At 36.7% G+C, this 18,950-nt stretch overlaps 1 protein-coding gene across 1 annotated transcript in view; it reads right to left on the bottom strand.

The window, feature by feature from the left end:
* The window catches only part of LOC106074855 (transcription factor Sox-10-like), a 53,523-nt gene extending 42,955 nt beyond the window's left edge, over positions 1–10,568 (bottom strand). Inside the window, exon 1 of the mRNA XM_013235733.2 lies at positions 10,305–10,568. The gene's annotated coding sequence lies outside the window, so the exon portion shown is untranslated. The remainder of the gene's footprint in view (positions 1–10,304) is intronic.
* Positions 10,569–18,950: the final 8,382 nt, after the last annotated feature.

Raw genomic sequence — 18,950 nt, 5'->3', positions numbered from 1 at the left:
TCGTCATATTGTTCTAATTGAGGACTGAAGAGGTCACTTTAATGAATTAAACAAATGTCGTCATATTGTTCTAATTGAGGGCTGAAGAGGTCACTTTAATGAATTAAACAAATGTCGTCATATTGTTCTAATTGAGGGCTGAAGAGGTCACTTTAATGAATTAAACAAATGTATATATTGTTCTAATTGAGGGCTGAAGAGGTCACTTTAATGAATTAAACAAATGTATATATTGTTCTAATTGAGGGCTGAAGAGGTCACTTTAATGAATTAAACAAATGTATATATTGTTCTAATTGAGGGCTGAAGAGGTCACTTTAATGAATTAAACAAATGTCGTCATATTGTTCTAATTGAGGGCTGAAGAGGTCACTTTAATGAATTAAACAAATGTCGTCATATTGTTCTAATTGAGGGCTGAAGAGGTCACTTTAATGAATTAAACAAATGTATATATTGTTCTAATTGAGGGCTGAAGAGGTCACTTTAATGAATTAAACAAATGTATATATTGTTCTAATTGAGGGCTGAGGAGGTCACTTTAATGAATGTGGACAGTTTGGAATGTGTTGGTTAGTGGAACAGCATGCAATGCAACACAAAGACGGCTTCACAAAAGAGGAGATTCAGAACAGGATCACATATGAATCCCCACGATGACCTGCTGACCACTGTCAACAAAAAAAAACGCAAACTAAAATTGTATGGCTTTATCAGAATGTTCTCAGCGCTCGAAAACACCTTCCTTCGGGGATTAGTACCAGGAAAAAAAGAAGAGGCAGACAGAGAAAGCAAAGGGACGACAACATACAAGAATGAACAGGGCTGTCATTGCAAGACAGAGGAATGTAGAAGGTGGGTCCACAGATCTTGTGTGGTGCCCCAACGGTTCAACAGACTAAGAGATAGGTGAAGATGAAGCCCTTATGGAAAAACTAACTTTGTTTTATTCATCCCATAGACATTTCCAGAGAGAAAAATGGATCCCCCCCCCCCCCCACTATACGCACTATTTTGTTGTCCTTCAGTTCCAGCCAATGTGATTTACTAGTCATATCTACAGACACCACTCACTCGACATTTAGTCACCTCTAATAGTAGACACTGTTAGAGAACTATATCTACAAAGCACTAACTTGACATTTAGTCACCTCTAATAGTAGACACTGTTAGAGAACTATATCTACAAAGCACTAACTTGACATTTAGTCGCCTCTAATAGTAGACACTGTTAGAGAACTGAGTACATTTTGATTGATTTTAAGTCACATTAAACATTCTTGCCAATTAAACACAACACAGGATGTTAATTTTTTTGTTTGTTACATTCTTCCTAAGCCTCTCATCCCCCATCCAATGATGACTCTAAGGTCTGAATCCGTTTCGGGCGTAGAACGTAGGCCACAGTAAAATCTGTGTATTCAATATAACTATTGACACTAAATCTGTGTGATTTTATTTGATTATTAACTGTAAAAAAAAATAAAAATCAGTGTTTTGTAGCCTAGTTGAAAACATCGTTGAATCTTCGTGTCTCGCTCTCCTCACCTTCATTGTTTTGTTTAGTTCCCAGGAATGTCATCAAAGACTTTTCCAAACTCTTTACAAACATTGGTACACTTTTAGAGTGTAGACTACAAGATCAAGTCTATAGGCCATTGAACACATTTCTACACACCAGCACAAGAAAAACTGCTGCCCGGGGCGTCAGAAATTGTCTACTGCAACAAACGGGACTGGATCATTTTCTATTCAACTCTGTGGAGCCCCTATGAAAGACTCTTATAATTATCTACTTGAGAAAAGTCTTCATTTACCAGCAGGGGGAGGAACGGGAGGAAAAAGGGAAAAAAAACAACCTCATTGAGCGTGAACATTATTTCTGTGGTGGCGACTTCAAAAGTTTCACGTCTGACTTTGTCCGGCTACTGGGTAATCGCTTTAGATGAAACGACGTCATCACTTAAAGTGAACATGTGTGTGTGTATGTACTGCTTTTGAAATAGCAATGTTATAGCTACAGACTAAGAACAATAATAGTGTCTATTCTCTGTTATCTATGTCTTAGTCTAGTCTAGTGTGATGTTTTAGCCTAGTCTAGTCTATTTCGATTAAGTATAACAGTTAGGCCTATAAAGTCTTCTAACCCGTATTTAGGTCTGTTGGTCTAATATATTTGAACTAGAGACCAGGTGCTGTATACTACTCATTATGGTCTAGTCTCTAATGTTGTGTTGTACACAAGACCTGAAGGTCTAAGAGACAATTTGCTCATCAAACAAGGTAGTGGGTGTTAAGGACTCTGCATAAAACTTGAAAGCAAAACCTAATCCCGAGATATGTAGAGTCCCTGCATAAAAATGTACATTATTATTATTACAGTGGAGTCCCGATGGTCTGACATGATTGGGACTGGACCCATATTAATGAATATTTCGGATAAGTGATATTATGACTCAAATAAACGTCACTACGTACAGCGTGTAAATACGTCAGCTTTCAAGTAGCGCTATGCTGCGTTAAAGAACAGACCGCCTCGGCTCCAGCGAATACGTTGTTTCTGAGGCGTTGGCGTAGTTTTGTTTGGAAAGAAAGGTCTTCTCCTAAACAACAAAAATTGACTTTAAAAAAACAAACAACGGAGTTTAGAAACCTTTCTAACATTGTTTTGTTATCTTCAAGACATTTGTCTCTCTTTGAAATGTGCTGTCATTTGGAGTACAACTTATTCACTGTTCTCTCTTTCTTTATTGTTCTTTTATTCCTAAAAATAGACTCATTTTGGTTTCGGATTTAGTGGACTTTCGGATAACCGAAGTTCGAATTATCGGGACTCCACTCCATTATTATTTGCACATTTTTATTTAAAAAACGATCAACATTCAGCCCCTCCCTTTTTTCACAACTGTCCAGACAAGTGATAGGATCATAGGGAAGTGAGAAACTGATAGGATCATAGGGTAGTGAGAAACTGATAGGATCATAGGGTAGTGAGAAAGTGATAGGATCATAGCGTAGTGAGACAAGTGATAGGATCATAGCGTAGTGAGACAAGTGATAGAATCATAGCGTAGTGAAACATAAGATAGGATCATAGCGTAGTGAGACAAGTGATAGGATCATAGCGTAGTGAGACAAGTGATAGGATCATAGGGTAGTGAGAAAGTGATAGGATCATAGCGTAGTGAGACAAGTGATAGGATCATAGCGTAGTGAGACAAGTGATAGAATCATAGCGTAGTGAGACATAAGATAGGATCATAGCGTAGTGAGACATAAGATAGGATCATAGCGTAGTGAGACAAGTGATAGGATCATAGCGTAGTGAGACAAGTGATAGGATCATAGCGTAGTGAGACAAGTGATAGGATCATAGCGTAGTGAGACAAGTGATAGGATCATAGCGTAGTGAGACAAGTGATAGGATCATAGCGTAGTGAGACAAGTGATAGGATCATAGCGTAGTGAGACAAGTGATAGGATCATAGCGTAGTGAGACAAGTGATAGGATCATAGCGTAGTGAGACAAGGGATAGGATCATAGCGTAGTGAGAAGGCTAAAAGCTGTAAAGGCCCTAAACTCTTGCCCACCGTAGGACCACGGTATAGCCCTTCCAGCGGCCCTCAAGATAGTCTTCACAAAGAGGCGGTAAATGCGGTTAATGCATCCAACTGGGACTTCCAGCCCGTTCAAAAAGGCATCCGATGCACTCTGAAACAGGACTTCATTGCCACGATTTACACCCATCTGGTCAGGGTGCGTCACGTGACCTGCGTGTCACATATTTGAGCAGAACTTGTAGGAAGTTTGAAAAAAAACACTTAACATATTGGAACACATATTGGACAGATAGATCCAGTATTATGTATTATATGTTTGAAATATTTCACGCAGAATTAGAATCCACTGGAGCTTGAACAGACTATCACAACTTCCTATTGTAGCCCCCACTCCTACTGCGAGATTTTGTTTTTGTTTTTTTAATTTTTGTTGTCAACTTGCTATGTCAACGTTTGGGACCTAGTCTGAAACTTAATGATTTATTTACCCCCCCCCCTCCCAATCCTGAAATGACCCCCCTCCCCCAGGAAGGAGGGGAATTTATATAACCGATTTTTTACTTTAATTTTGTTTATTTTAGGTGAGATTTTAATGTTAATGTTTTGAGGTTGAAACCCCTCTTCTATAAAACAAAATTGATACAAATGACAGTCACCATCTTCCACAAGGGGATTTTGAGTTTAAAACTCCCTACGAAATTTTGTGTGTGGATAAAACCCCCTTTTCAATATAAGACTAAAGCATACAACAGTCACCAGATACTATGAGCGTAGCCAAAAGTGGTTTGAGTTTAACTCCCCCCCCCTTCCAGAGGGTTTTGAATTTGAAGCTAGAAACCACCTCTTGAATATAAAGTTAAAGCAAACTACACACACCAAATTCTAAAGGGTTATAAGTTTAAAATGCCATCCAGGTTGTTTTGAGTTTAACCCCCCCCCCTACAGATAGCTTTGAGGTTTAAAAAAAACACCTGTACAATATTATTCTAGAGCAAACTACTGTCGCCAAATTCAATGAGCGAAAAAAAAATCCTGGCTACGCCCATGGGCTGACCAGCGCTCCCACTTTTTCACCATGCTTCATACTCTTTCAAACACACACACACACACACGCACGCACGCACACACAAAGTCTCATTTTGCTTGTCCTGTGCTCATGAAGGCATGTTCCCTGTGTTCATGAAGGCATGTTCCCTGTGTTCATGAAGTCATGTTCCCTGTGTTCATGAAGGCATGTTCCCTGTGTTCATGAAGGCATGTTCCCTGTGTTCATGAAGGCATGTCCCTTTGTTCATGAAGGCATGTTCCCTGTGTTCATGAAGGCATGTTCCCTGTGTTCATGAAGGCATGTTCCCTGTGTTCATGAAGGCATGTTCCCTGTGTTCATGAAGGCATGTTCCCTGTGTTCATGAAGGCATGTTCCCTGTGTTCATGAAGGCATGTTCCCTGTGTTCATGGAGGCATGTTCCCTGTGTTCATGAAGGCATGTTCCCTGTGTTCATGAAGGCATGTTCCCTGTGTTCATGAAGGTGTTCCCTGTGTTCATGAAGGCATGTTCCCTGTGTTCATGAAGGCATGTTCCCTGTGTTCATGAAGGCATGTTCCCTGTGTTCATGAAGGCATGTTCAATCATTTCTAACGTGAGGTGAGTAGGCACGAGCAGCAACTTTTCAAAACTTCTAATCGTATAACAAAACTTAAACCTAGATGGCTTTAACTATAAAAACCTAGATATTGTTCTTCTAAGGCTTAGTTTGATTGCAACATATAAGGGACGTGTATCTGATCATGGCATTATTACAGGGGCATAACAATCACCATCGACAATGTCTGTATCGGCCAGTGAAACACGAATGACTTCTGGGTCCTATGGTCACAATCCTGTTTAGTACATTGTTTTACCTAGCAACAGTTAAACACATTTTGTCTACTTTGTTAGTAACATTGTTTATAAATTTAACATCCAATCGACAGAATGTTTCTTACAGCCCTGACAGCAATGTATTTACATCAATCAAACAACTTGTTCGTTAAGCGATACACTTATCCTGTAGGTTTGAACTGAATGTCTTGTGTAGCTAGTAAATAGAGACAGACAAAACGTCCAGAGTGTCCTTCTCCCAATTGTCAGGTCACACTTAAGACAGAGATTTGATAAGCTGGGGAAAGCCCCCGTATCTCACCAAGCCAAATCTAAATGCTCCCTAGCCTATCCTATTGGCTAGATAACACAGTCAACTGTGAATGACGCGGTAGGTCAGCAATTAGAGAACGTGTGTACAGTGACTCCTTCAGACGTGAGCCGTCGTGTACTCACGACTTGAAACACGTGTCATTGTTGACTTCTGCTGATACAGTGAGAGTCAAAAGTTAGAGAGTGTCGCAGTTCAAACAAGTCTTAGAAAAGCTGACGGATTATGCTTGTTTGTGGGGGTGTGTATGTGTGTGTGAGGGGGTATGTATATGTGTGAGGGTGTGTGTGTATGTGTGGGGGGGTGTTTGAGGGGGTGTGTATGTGTGTGCGAGGGGGTATTTTTATCGAATGTAGGAAAATATTTAGGAGTCAGATATATAAGAACACATTGGCTTTTTAAGCTTGATTATTATTTTGCTACTTGGGTGCAATTGAAGGCCATAAGGGTTCTCAAAGTATAGTAAAAATATATGTAAAAAAATATTTTATAAAATGTAAAACAAATGGCTTCCGACTTCTGTGTAGATCTAGACCAATAGCCTTCGACTTTTTTAAAGAAGATGAAGACCTATGGAACCTGACTTACTTAGAAATGCCTGCTATAGTATTCGACTACTTACGTCGCCACCTGGACGTCGCCTAGATAAAAACTTGTATTTTAAATAACGAAAAAAAAACACATTTGTTTGAGTTCAAAATTACCCCCCCCCCCCCCATCCTTGTACATGAACGTTTTCTAGCAATGCGAGACATTGGTGTAATGCCAACGACATATTTGGTGTCAGAACTGAAGTGGAAACTGTTTTTCAGATAGTAATATATTTGGATTGGTTTCATTTTCTTCTCTACCAGACATTTTTGTTTCGAGAGTCAGCCAAAAAAAAAAGGGAGGAGACAAGTTTGAGGAGTTAAGAAAAATTTCTACACAATAGTTCGCAGTGGTCACTAATCATGACTAGCATGACCAGACTGAGACTAACGGATTCAGGGGGGAAGAGGGGCGGTAGGGGCCATCCTCGCCCCTCGGCCGACCCCTCCCCTCCTCTTCGGTTGGCAAATTTTAATACAGAAATTATACAATTTGTATACTAATTCTTTACTTATGTTAAGAATGTATACTTATTATTTAAATTCTAACCAATTTTGAGATTATGACGCCCCCGCCCCTCTAGTATGGTAATGAATGGGGGTGGGGCCGATTGCATCTACTGCCCTCCCCACACTAACCCTTTGAGTTGGGGGGGGCGGTCCAATGTTTAAGTAGAGATCATAGTTTGTGAACAAAATCAGTTGAATATAAGCTGCGTATTGACATTTGGACCACAGTCTAAACTCAAATTAATCAGTTAAATATAAGCCGCGTATTGACATTTGGACCACAGTCTAAACTCAAATACAATCATTACAATGAAAGACGGTGGTCGGTACCAGGTGGGACCGTGGGGGTGCCCCCCCCCCCACCGGACAGACCAATACTTTTTCTTTTGTACTTTAGTGACTGAGTCGCCCCACCCCCATTCTTTAATGTCAAATGCAACCATTAGCAATAATTATAAAAAAGAGAGATAACGCTTACATGATAAGTCGTTTTCACTCTACCGGCCCTTCTCCTTTTCTGATGAAGACATGACTGTTAAAACAGAATAGTCAAATATGGCGACAGTCTATGTAATAGCGCATGAATTGGTCATAATTACTTAAAGAAAGACTTTGTTTTGGAAAATGTTTGAATTCATAAGAAACTTTTAAGTATAAGAGTAACAATTGAGATGAGTTCTGAACCCAAATATTTTTTTCTAGTTGCCCTTTTTCCAACCTCTACTCAATCTGAGATTTTTGTATTGTATAAATAATGTTGGGACTTGAACTCACAAGTTCTACTTGAATCCTAAAAATACACACAATTTAGAGTCGAATCGAATTGGTCTACTGAATTCATCCTCCCTCTTCCGATATTTGTTAGAGCTTTAAATTATAGTTCTGTAACCAAACGAAGTTACAAACAAGCAAATTGAACAAGCAAATTAAACAAGCAAATTGAACAAAATTAATCTCTTATAAATGAACAACTCTTTCAAATATAATTTTTCAAAAACATTTTTTTTTTTGCGGCGACCCTTAAAGTCTTAATCTAAATCAACTTTCTCAATCTTTTCGGTATCTTTTCTTTTCAAGGAACAAATCCTTTCTATTTGCAATGTAGAGTTAGGGGCCTTTAAATTCATATAGAATTTTTAAAAAGTAAAAACATTATTGAAAATATTAAAAATGAGACATTTTGCGTGCGTCAAAACGGTCTAAGAAAGCGTTTAGCCTCGTTCTGGGGACACAATTTGTTCACTAACATTTCTTTCACCGACAAATCGTTCACGACTTTTCGTTCACCCGACAATTTGCTCACCCGACAATTAGTTCACCCGGCGATTCGTTCACACGACTATTCGTTCACCGACAACTGGCTCAAAGACAACTTGTTCACCGACGACTTGTTAACCGACAGTTGGTTCACTACAATTCGTTCACCGACAAATTGTTCACTGACAAATGGTTCACTGGATAGTAACATATTGTTTATTATATATATTCTCGTCGCGTGTTTAATTTGTTTACATGTAGACTTTTGTAGCTATTATTTCCAAAAAAAAAAAAAATGATTGCTAGAGATCGGGCCCAATCTGAGTTTCTTGGTTAATGTCTTGTGTTTGTTCATTTTTTGTTCATTGTTTACTTTATAGTGAAAATGTCCAATAGGCATGTTAAGTTAAGTAAAAAAAAAATGTAAAATAAATAAATACAAAAAATATTTTAAGATACTGAAAGATAAAAAAAACAACAACTTTCCCCAATGTTTCGCAAACGTTAATGTAAACAACATTGACCTGTCAAGAAACCATTTCTCCATGTATAAGTAATGGTTCCCTGTCTGATTCATACGCCCCATACATATAACTGCCATTCTGTCTAGCACTCAACGAGGCCTTCACTAAAGTATCCAGCTGAATGGGTAGATACAAAAAGGGGAAGGTATAGGTAGAGGAAGGCCCCAACGACTGCTGACCATAACAGCAGGATGGAATAAATATGTTAATTAAACATCATACTATATCGTCTTATTCTGACCAAAAAAGGCCTACTTCAGTACTTGTGTCTCGAATGTCTGTCACACTTCATTATCTGCCCTTGACCCCACGTTACTTTACTAAATTTGATCTGCCTTTTTAATAGGATGAATAATGAGCTTTAGATGTCAGGGTATTGAGTTTCTGCAGTTAAAATTGCAAGAAAACGGCTTGCGTCGGGCTCTGCCCCGAACTCCGCTGGGAGAACTAACAGAGAAGAGCCACCGACGTACCTTTTTTTTTTTTGGTAGGGGGGAGATTAGCCAAGGTTTGAGAAACACTGGTCTAATTATAATATAGACCAATTTTGTCTCACACATATATGTGTGCTGTGTGTGCGTATATACATAAGGTTAGGGTTTACTGGGCGTTAGGGTTAGGGTTTGGGACAAAAATGCCACTCCAACTTGAAAGTTCTGGATTCGCTGGTGGACTAACTATCAACTATGACCAGGCTGCGACTATCAACTATGACCAGACTGAGACTAACTATCAACTATGACCAGACTGAGACTAACTATCAACTAGTTATGACCAGGCTGAGACTAACTATCAACTATGACCAGACTGAGACTAACTATCAACTATGACCAGACTGAGACTAACTATCAACTAGTTATGACCAGACTGAGACTAACTATCAACTATGACCAGACTGAGACTAACTATCAACTAGTTATGACCAGACTGAGACTAACTATCAACTATGACCAGACTGAGACTAACTATCAACTAGTTATGACCAGACTGGTGAATGTCAATTCCTTCACATGATGAAAGAAATAATTTCGGAATATTTCGGATTATGTTTTTATTAATTAAAAACCAAATTTTGTTTAGGCCTCTAGGAATAGATCTACATGAGGGAAATAATGTCTTCTTTCAACAAACGAGTTGTTAGCCCCTGGCTCGCAGTTTGATCACATGTCACTAGAACTGTCCTAGGAGAGCTCACCATCATTCAGCCAACGTTTATACTGATATTAGAACTAGATTGACTCACTGAATATGTATCAAATGTTCATAATTATATCATCTCATCAAAACAAAAAAGTTTATTTAAATAAGGAGGGGCACAGAATAATTGTCTATTTCTAGTAAGTTTGTTTCTTTCAAAAAGATATATCTCATAGTTTAGTAAAAAATCTATTCTATAAACATTTCTATTAAATTAAAACTGTTTTATTTTCATGTTTTTCATTTTGTAAAGTAGGCCCCTATTTCTATCATTGCCCAATAGTAACATTGAAATAAATGTCTTGTGTCTTGAATCATTCCTGCAACCATCTTCTGTTACTAGTGTTAGCACTCAACTTGATTTCAAAGTCTCTGAAACTGTTCAATTGTCTAAATTGTAATGTCCAACAAGAACCAATGTGTGTAACGGCGCCTATACACTGTACTAAAGTAGAAAGTAGGTGCCAACTCACCAGCCAGGTAATCCAATCCAAAGAAAGTGTTCACAAAACAAAAGGGACTTAGTGTGTCTAGGGCACAATCATCTTTCTCTCTTATTTGATCAGACACAAAGTCAAAACATTGGCCCGATTGTTGTCAAAGTTAGCCTTTAAATAAGAGCGTCACTTGAAGACATAACTCTGACTCTATCAAACATCTCAGCCTGTCTCCTATAGCAAATTGAAAGCAACGCTGCACAAATTACGTTGGTTTCTAACAAGGGGGAGAGAAATCTGTGATTCAGACATGGGAAAAAACAGCTCCTCCCACCTGTCGGCCAGCCGCTGCGATTGGTTCGCTCAAGATGTCGATAACTCTGTAGGGAGAGTACGAGTTAGAGGTCCGTGTTAGGGGATCAAACGTCAAAGGGGGAGTCACGTGGGGAGTCGAGCGTCAGAAGTACAATCGACCAACAACTGAGCAGGCCTATACAGTGACCAATCTACAATGTAACTACCTCTGATTATTTCCCTTTTCTCATGTACTCGCAATAACATTGAAACCACACTTTCGAGTTTCTTCAACGGAAATATTTAGACTTTAGAGATGTATTGGTACCTAGCATCCCACCAAACAATAACAAAAAAAAGGTTGACACCCAAATGATACAGTTATACAATCATGCTGGTCAAACGCTTATTGAATGCTGAAGCCTGTTGGATGGAGAACTATTCCAGGCTGAAGCTAGTTCATTTTAGATTTGTTTCTATTAGACTAGTTCATTTTAGATTTGTTTCTATTAGGTTAGTTCATTTTAGATTTGTTTCTATTAGGTTAGTTCATTTTAGATTTGTTTCTATTAGGTTAGTTCATTTTAGATTTGTTTCTATTAGGTTAGTTCATTTTAGATTTGTTTCTATTAGGTTAGTTCATTTTAGATTTGTTTCTATTAGGTTAGTTCATTTTAGATTTGTTTCTATTAGGTTAGTTCATTTTAGATTTGTTTCTATTAGGTTAGTTCATTTTAGATTTGTTTCTATTAGACTAGTTCATTTTAGATTTGTTTCTATTAGGTTAGTTCATTTTAGATTTGTTTCTATTAGGTTAGTTCATTTTAGATTTGTTTCTATTAGGTTAGTTCATTTTAGATTTGTTTCTATTAGGTTAGTTCATTTTAGATTTGTTTCTATTAGGTTAGTTCATTTTAGATTTGTTTCTATTAGGTTAGTTCATTTTAGATTTGTTTCTATTAGACTAGTTCATTTTAGATTTGTTTCTATTAGGTTAGTTCATTTTAGATTTGTTTCTATTAGGTTAGTTCATTTTAGATTTGTTTCTATTAGGTTAGTTCATTTTAGATTTGTTTCTATTAGACTAGTTCATTTTAGATTTGTTTCTATTAGGTTAGTTCATTTTAGATTTGTTTCTATTAGGTTAGTTCATTTTAGATTTGTTTCTATTAGGTTAGTTCATTTTAGATTTGTTTCTATTAGACTAGTTCATTTTAGATTTGTTTCTATTAGGTTAGTTCATTTTAGATTTGTTTCTATTAGACTAGTTCATTTTAGATTTGTTTCTATTAGGTTAGTTCATTATAGATTTGTTTCTATTAGGTTAGTTCATTTTAGATTTGTTTCTATTAGGTTAGTTCATTTTAGATTTGTTTCTATTAGGTTAGTTCATTTTAGATTTGTTTCTATTAGGTTAGTTCATTTTAGATTTGTTTCTATTAGACTAGTTCATTTTAGATTTGTTTCTATTAGGTTAGTTCATTTTAGATTTGTTTCTATTAGGTTAGTTCATTTTAGATTTGTTTCTATTAGGTTAGTTCATTTTAGATTTGTTTCTATTAGACTAGTTCATTTTAGATTTGTTTCTATTAGGTTAGTTCATTTTAGATTTGTTTCTATTAGGTTAGTTCATTTTAGATTTGTTTCTATTAGGTTAGTTCATTTTAGATTTGTTTCTATTAGGTTAGTTCATTTTAGATTTGTTTCTATTAGACTAGTTCATTTTAGATTTGTTTCTATTAGGTTAGTTCATTTTAGATTTGTTTCTATTAGACTAGTTCATTTTAGATTTGTTTCTATTAGACTAGTTCATTTTAGATTTGTTTCTATTAGGTTAGTTCATTTTAGATTTGTTTCTATTAGGTTAGTTCATTTTAGATTTGTTTCTATTAGGTTAGTTCATTTTAGATTTGTTTCTATTAGGTTAGTTCATTTTAGATTTGTTTCTATTAGGTTAGTTCATTTTAGATTTGTTTCTATTAGACTAGTTCATTTTAGATTTGTTTCTATTAGGTTAGTTCATTTTAGATTTGTTTCTATTAGGTTAGTTCATTTTAGATTTGTTTCTATTAGGTTAGTTCATTTTAGATTTGTTTCTATTAGGTTAGTTCATTTAGATTTGTTTCTATTAGGTTAGTTCATTTTAGATTTGTTTCTATTAGGTTAGTTCATTTAGATTTGTTTCTATTAGGTTAGTTCATTTTAGATTTGTTTCTATTAGGTTAGTTCATTTTAGATTTGTTTCTATTAGGTTAGTTCATTTTAGATTTGTTTCTATTAGACTAGTTCATTTTAGATTTGTTTCTATTAGGTTAGTTCATTTTAGATTTGTTTCTATTAGACTAGTTCATTTTAGATTTGTTTCTATTAGGTTAGTTCATTTTAGATTTGTTTCTATTAGACTAGTTCATTTAGATTTGTTTCTATTAGGTTAGTTGACTTTCAGGGGCGTAACTAGGAATTTTCCATCATTTGGGGGCCCGGAAACTTGACCTCTTTGGGGGCCCCTGCTTTTTGCGTAATATTTAATGTTTAATGTAAAGAAAAAACTTATTTGGAGGTCCTGCTCAAATGGGGGCCCGTGGGGATTTTCAAATTCTCCTCCTCCTCCTCCCACCCTACCCACTCCACTGTTGACTTTACATTTGTTTTTTTTTGGGTAGTTGTCTTTACATTTGTTTCTTTTTGGGTAGTTGTCTTTACATTTGTTTCTTTTTGGGTAGTTGTCTTTACATTTGTTTCTTTTTGGGTAGTTGACTTAAGATTATTATCTGTTAGGCTAGTTGACTTAAGATTTGTTTCTGTTAGGCTAGTTGACTTAAGATTTGTTTCTGTTAGGCTAGTTGACTTTAGATGTGTTTCTGTTAGGCTAGTTGACTTTAGATGTGTTTCTGTTAGGCTAGTTGACTTAAGATTTGTTTCTGTTAGGCTAGTTGACTTTAGATGTGTTTCTGTTAGGCTAGTTGACTTTAGATTTGTTTCTGTTAGGCTAGTTGACTTTAGATGTGTTTCTATTAGACTAGTTGACTTTAGATGTGTTTCTGTTAGGCTAGTTGACTTTAGATGTGTTTCTATTAGACTAGTTGACTTTAGATGTGTTTCTATTAGACTAGTTGACTTTAGATGTGTTTCTGTTAGGCTAGTTGACTTTAGATGTGTTTCTGTTAGGCTAGTTGACTTTAGATGTGTTTCTATTAGACTAGTTGACTTTAGATGTGTTTCTATTAGACTAGTTGACTTTAGATGTGTTTCTGTTAGGCTAGTTGACTTTTGATTTGTTTCTGTTAGGCTAGTTGACTTTAGATGTGTTTCTGTTAGGCTAGTTGACTTAAGATTTGTTTCTGTTAGGCTAGTTGACTTAAGATTTGTTTCTGTTAGGCTAGTTGACTTTAGATGTGTTTCTGTTAGGCTAGTTGACTTTAGATTTGTTTCTGTTAGGCTAGTTGACTTTAGATGTGTTTCTGTTAGGCTAGTTGACTTTAGATTTGTTTCTGTTAGGCTAGTTGACTTTAGATGTGTTTCTGTTAGGCTAGTTGACTTTAGATGTGTTTCTGTTAGGCTAGTTGACTTTAGATGTGTTTCTGTTAGGCTAGTTGACTTTAGATTTGTTTCTGTTAGGCTAGTTGACTTTAGATTTGTTTCTGTTAGACTAGTTGACTTTAGATGTGTTTCTGTTAGGCAAGTTGACTTTAATTTTGTTTCCATCAGCGTGCCTTCAACAATCTGTCAGTAGATCTACGCTTCAGAGTTGTGTCACTGTCCTATTTCATAGCTCCAGTACATTGATAGTCGAAGGACTTTGTTTCTGTTACTATCAATGACTTGAATTATTCAACTGATATTTATTTGATGACTTTTACTTTATCTTTTTGCTTTGACCAGCCTGTTGTCATCAGAGGTTCGAGCAGATAATCCAGTACAAAATGTGAGCTTCAACGGAGCATAAGAAAGTAGTCACTATTTGAGGGATTATCCCATCTCGTCATATCAGCTTTGTATTTCCACTATGACTTCTAACTAGTTGTAAGTCAGTCTAGTCTAATGCTTACAATTTACAATACTATTTCAATACATTATACAGACTAGTTGGACTAGTGAGAACCATTCAAGCGTGAAGATGATACTATCAGAACTGAAACTTATGATAACAATTGTTTGTAATTTTCTCCTGGCAATGCCCACGTCCCACAAACACTAGACCCCCCTCCCCTTTTCCCACACATATTCTATTGAACAGGTCTGAGCTACGAGATGCCTATCTCTAGTGAATTGGTCTGGTATCTAATGGAAGAATTGTTTGGTCTCTACCCTTTGATTACAGGCTAGCCCTAGCGAGGTCCAATTGTTTCTGAACTGTAGTTACAGTAGGTCACTGATAGTGTTGAAGACTTCTCTTTATTTGTGACTCACCTACTTGACTGATTGCACTTATCAATCACAGAGTCTTAAGTCTAACCCTCAAGTCATTCAGCAATTTTGTGGTTTGATGATTCCACTTATCTAAAACATTGAATATTTAAACAGATTCACATTGAAACCGTTTCGTTGACTAAAGTAGTCAGTACCAGAAGGGTTTTAGATTTGGCTTATAGTTTGTAACCTGTGGAACACAATCTATTCTGAGACTTACCAGAAGAGAAAACATTTTTGTCTATTTGAAAGTGTTCGTGACATTGACGTGCAGGAGCCTGTCTGGTTTGTCTGTGTTAGTATGTGTCGTGTGTGTGTGTGTGTGTAGGTCTGTGTCTGATATACTTCACACGTTAAGATGATTTGTTTTCCGGAGTATTCTAAACACCTACGCTCACACACAGCCAAGGGCTATCACACACAGCCAAGGGCTATCACACACAGCCAAGGGCTATCACACACAGCCAAGGGCTATCACACACAGCCAAGGGCTATCACACACATTTCATGAGTTAAAGAAACACGATTGAAACAAAACATGTGCCTAAACCTAAACTAAGGATTTTATATCGGATGTGTGTGTGTGTGTGTGTGTGTGTAAGTATGAGCCAGGGAATGGGTCTCGAATAAAGTCCCTCATATTCATTAACCAGGCACAAAAGTACAATGCCAAGTATTCTGATTTGGGGGTTAAATGAGAATCAAGAAAAAGTTTGATCGGTGACAGGAATATACCACATCCAGAGGAAAATCTGACACTGCGAGTTTTAATAGCACGGCATCACCCAGTTTCACTCAAAAAAAAGTTCAGTATTTAAATTTATTCTTAGGGGAAATGTAAAGCAGAACTGGCAGGAGTGTCTTCAGAAATGTTGACAGCTTCCTCTCTCATTATCTGAACATCTTTTAAATAGGAAGCCAACAATTAGAGAGAGAATATTTGAAGTGTAACTTGTTTTACATTGGAAATACTTAGTCAAGTTGAGTGTAAACAAACATTCCACTGCAGTCAGACACACGCGTGCTCAAACACACAATCCGCCATACTTTTGTGGAACTATCAAAATAGACTAAAGTGGCAGCAGTCAGACAGTATTTGAAGTCGCCGATTTCTTTTGATGAACCACGAAATTTGTTCATTAGCACGTTTCTCTTGACTAATTAACATAATCTCGATAATTCAGCGCTGGTGAGCCAAGGGGAGGCGATCTGTGGATGAGTACCACCCTCTTCTCTCATCGATACCTTCAGAAGGTCTGATGGCCGCTACTCGAAGAGCCCTCGTAAACTCAAGACATCAGCGCGCTAAGTGTACAGTGTTGCTTTGAACATCACTTGTCTTAGAAACATTATGTGGGAAAATAACATCGAATTGACATAATACTTTCTGACAAGTTTTCAATGAGGTTGATAGGTCAGTGTGTTGTATGGGGTAAATGTTTCATTGAGCTGTCTGTAACATAAGAGTTGTGTTAATACTTTCTGTCTGTATATTGTGTAGTGTTAATACTTTCTCTTTTCTGTCTGTATATTGTGTAGTGTTAATACTTTCTCTTCTGTCTGTATGTTGTGTAGTGTTAATACTTTCTCTTTTCTGTCTGTATATTGTGTAGTGTTAATACTTTCTCTCTTCTGTCTGTATGTTGTGTAGTGTTAATACTTTCTCTTTTCTGTCTGTATATTGTGTAGTGTTAATACTTTCTCTTTTCTGTTTGTATTGTTGTGTAGTGGCTAGAAACTCTGACAGTCCTTGGCTAGAAACTCTGACAGTCCTTGGCTAGAAACTCTGACAGTCCTTGGCTAGAAACTCTGACAGTCCTTGGCTAGAAACTCTTTGATCATCTTGACCTTTCTGAAGAGTCTAGATCCAGATCTAAACTATATCTATATTATATCTAGAACTAGTCAGGAAATCTAGAACTTGTCTAGATCTAGATTCTATATATATTCTATATTCTGGATCTAGTCTAGACTTATTAAGTAAATAGAGTCTAGAGCGATTTTGATCAGGATTAGTAGGCCTACTAGTGGTTAATAGTGTATTAGCCTATTCTGTTCGCATGGGAAACCTGTTAAGCTTTGCAGGCCCTTTTTATTCATTTCTTACTACGTCTACTCCAATATATTAAAAAATTGTTGGGAAGAAGTAGGTATCTTGGAACAGTGGCGTCACTAGGGGGAAGAGGGTGTGAAGGGTGCCGTCCGCACCGGTCTACACCATTTTGGGGATGACAACCAAGTTGGAATAAAATTTAACTTGGCAAAAGAAGACACATTGAAAAAGATAATAATAAAATCTCGAGATATATCTTGGAGCAGTGGCGTCAATAGGGGGGTGGGGGTGTGAGAGGTGCGTTCCGCACCAGTCGACACCATTTTGGGGGTGACAACCAAGTTGGAAAAATTTTAACTTGGTAAAAGCAGACACATGGGAAAAGATAATAATAAAATCTCTAGATATATGCCCAAATATGCCTAGACACATCTAGATGGTAGATGAAGAGTAAATAATGCAGCACAACGTTATACCAATTAAAGTATAACAAAAGAAACTTGTTCATGCGATGTTAAGTCTGATTATAATTTTAATGAAGTATTATTGTAAAATGTGCAATAACATTTGAATAAATGTAATTAACATTTGAGTAAAAATCAATAAAATTAGGTTATCAGCTCACACTGTTTCGGGAGGTTTCCATGCTGATCTTAGGTGATCACTTAACGCTACTTATTCTAGAAGAGTTCGAAAAAAAAAGTCTTATCAAAGACGAAGTGTTGCACTGTTTGGTTTTATGTGAAAAATAACGCCAAATTTCTTTCAACGATCAAAACATTGGTGAATTTGATGGAAGCCGCATGTGATAACACAAACTCTCTTTGTAATCTTGTTTTTTGTTTTGTCTTTGTTTTTGTCGTACTCAAGTGCTATGTAATATTTTTTTTAATTAGCCAAACATTTGTGTACATTTACAACAGGCCAAAGCCTTATAATGTAATGTATCTAAAGAGAATAAAAAGGATGTAAATAAATAGCATATTTGTACAGTACATTGTATGTTGCCTTTAAAGAAGTATTCTTATCTATAGGTTTTTTTTTCGCTGTAAAAACAATTAGTGCCCACTTTTCTTACGTAATTGCATGAAGTCCACTGTGATACTTTATATTGTTACATTATTGCGCTATCCACTGTATCCACTATTGTTACTATTACAATTTGATAGTGACTAACTGGAAATTTACTTGTAACGGGTTTATCTTAAACTCGAGTTGTCAAAATGTGTCTTTCCCTGCCAGTTCCTGTCTTTGATTCTACTTTCTAGGGGAGATAAGTGTCGCTAAACATTGACGGGATGGGCGAACCCTCGTTATCATAACTCTGTCAGCATGGATGGGTGGCCTCCCTTCCCAAAGCGGCGCCAAGTGGTTCCTGTCTCCTGGCTTACCTTCCCTTGGTTTCAGAGACATGCAAGTCCAATGATAAACAAACGTGGGATACACACGATAATAATGATGCATTCAATTAGAAAGATTCACGGCTTCTGGAGTAGAAGAGATAGTTGACTCAACCTTACGGACGTCCGACCTGGCTTGTTTTTTTTCTTTCAAATCTTTGGAGGCGGCTAGTAAAGGTGAAAGTTTGAGTACACTATTTACATTGAGGCGATAAAGTTGTACATTTGATGGAGCAGTTCGTATTTGTCTGCTCTAGTTGGGTGCTAGGAATTCAATGCTCTAGTTACAGAGTTATTGCGTTCCAATACGTACGATGCGAAGTTAGTGATGATTATATGACAAAATAAATTCTCAAAGATGCTTTACTTCATTTCAAACCAAACTTGATAGGAACCATCCCTTATAACATTACTAAGCAATAGTTTGCTCTAAGAAGTCAAAGTTTGAGCATATCTAAGAAGTCAAAGTTTGAGCATATCTAAGAAGTCAAAGTTTGAGCATATCTAAGAAGTCAAAGTTTGAGC

Source organism: Biomphalaria glabrata, chromosome 2, assembly GCF_947242115.1.
Source record: "Biomphalaria glabrata chromosome 2, xgBioGlab47.1, whole genome shotgun sequence".
Taxonomy (NCBI): domain Eukaryota; kingdom Metazoa; phylum Mollusca; class Gastropoda; family Planorbidae; genus Biomphalaria; species Biomphalaria glabrata.
The sequence above is the reverse complement of the archived record's forward strand: the minus strand, read 5'-3'. Positions and strand labels throughout refer to the sequence as shown.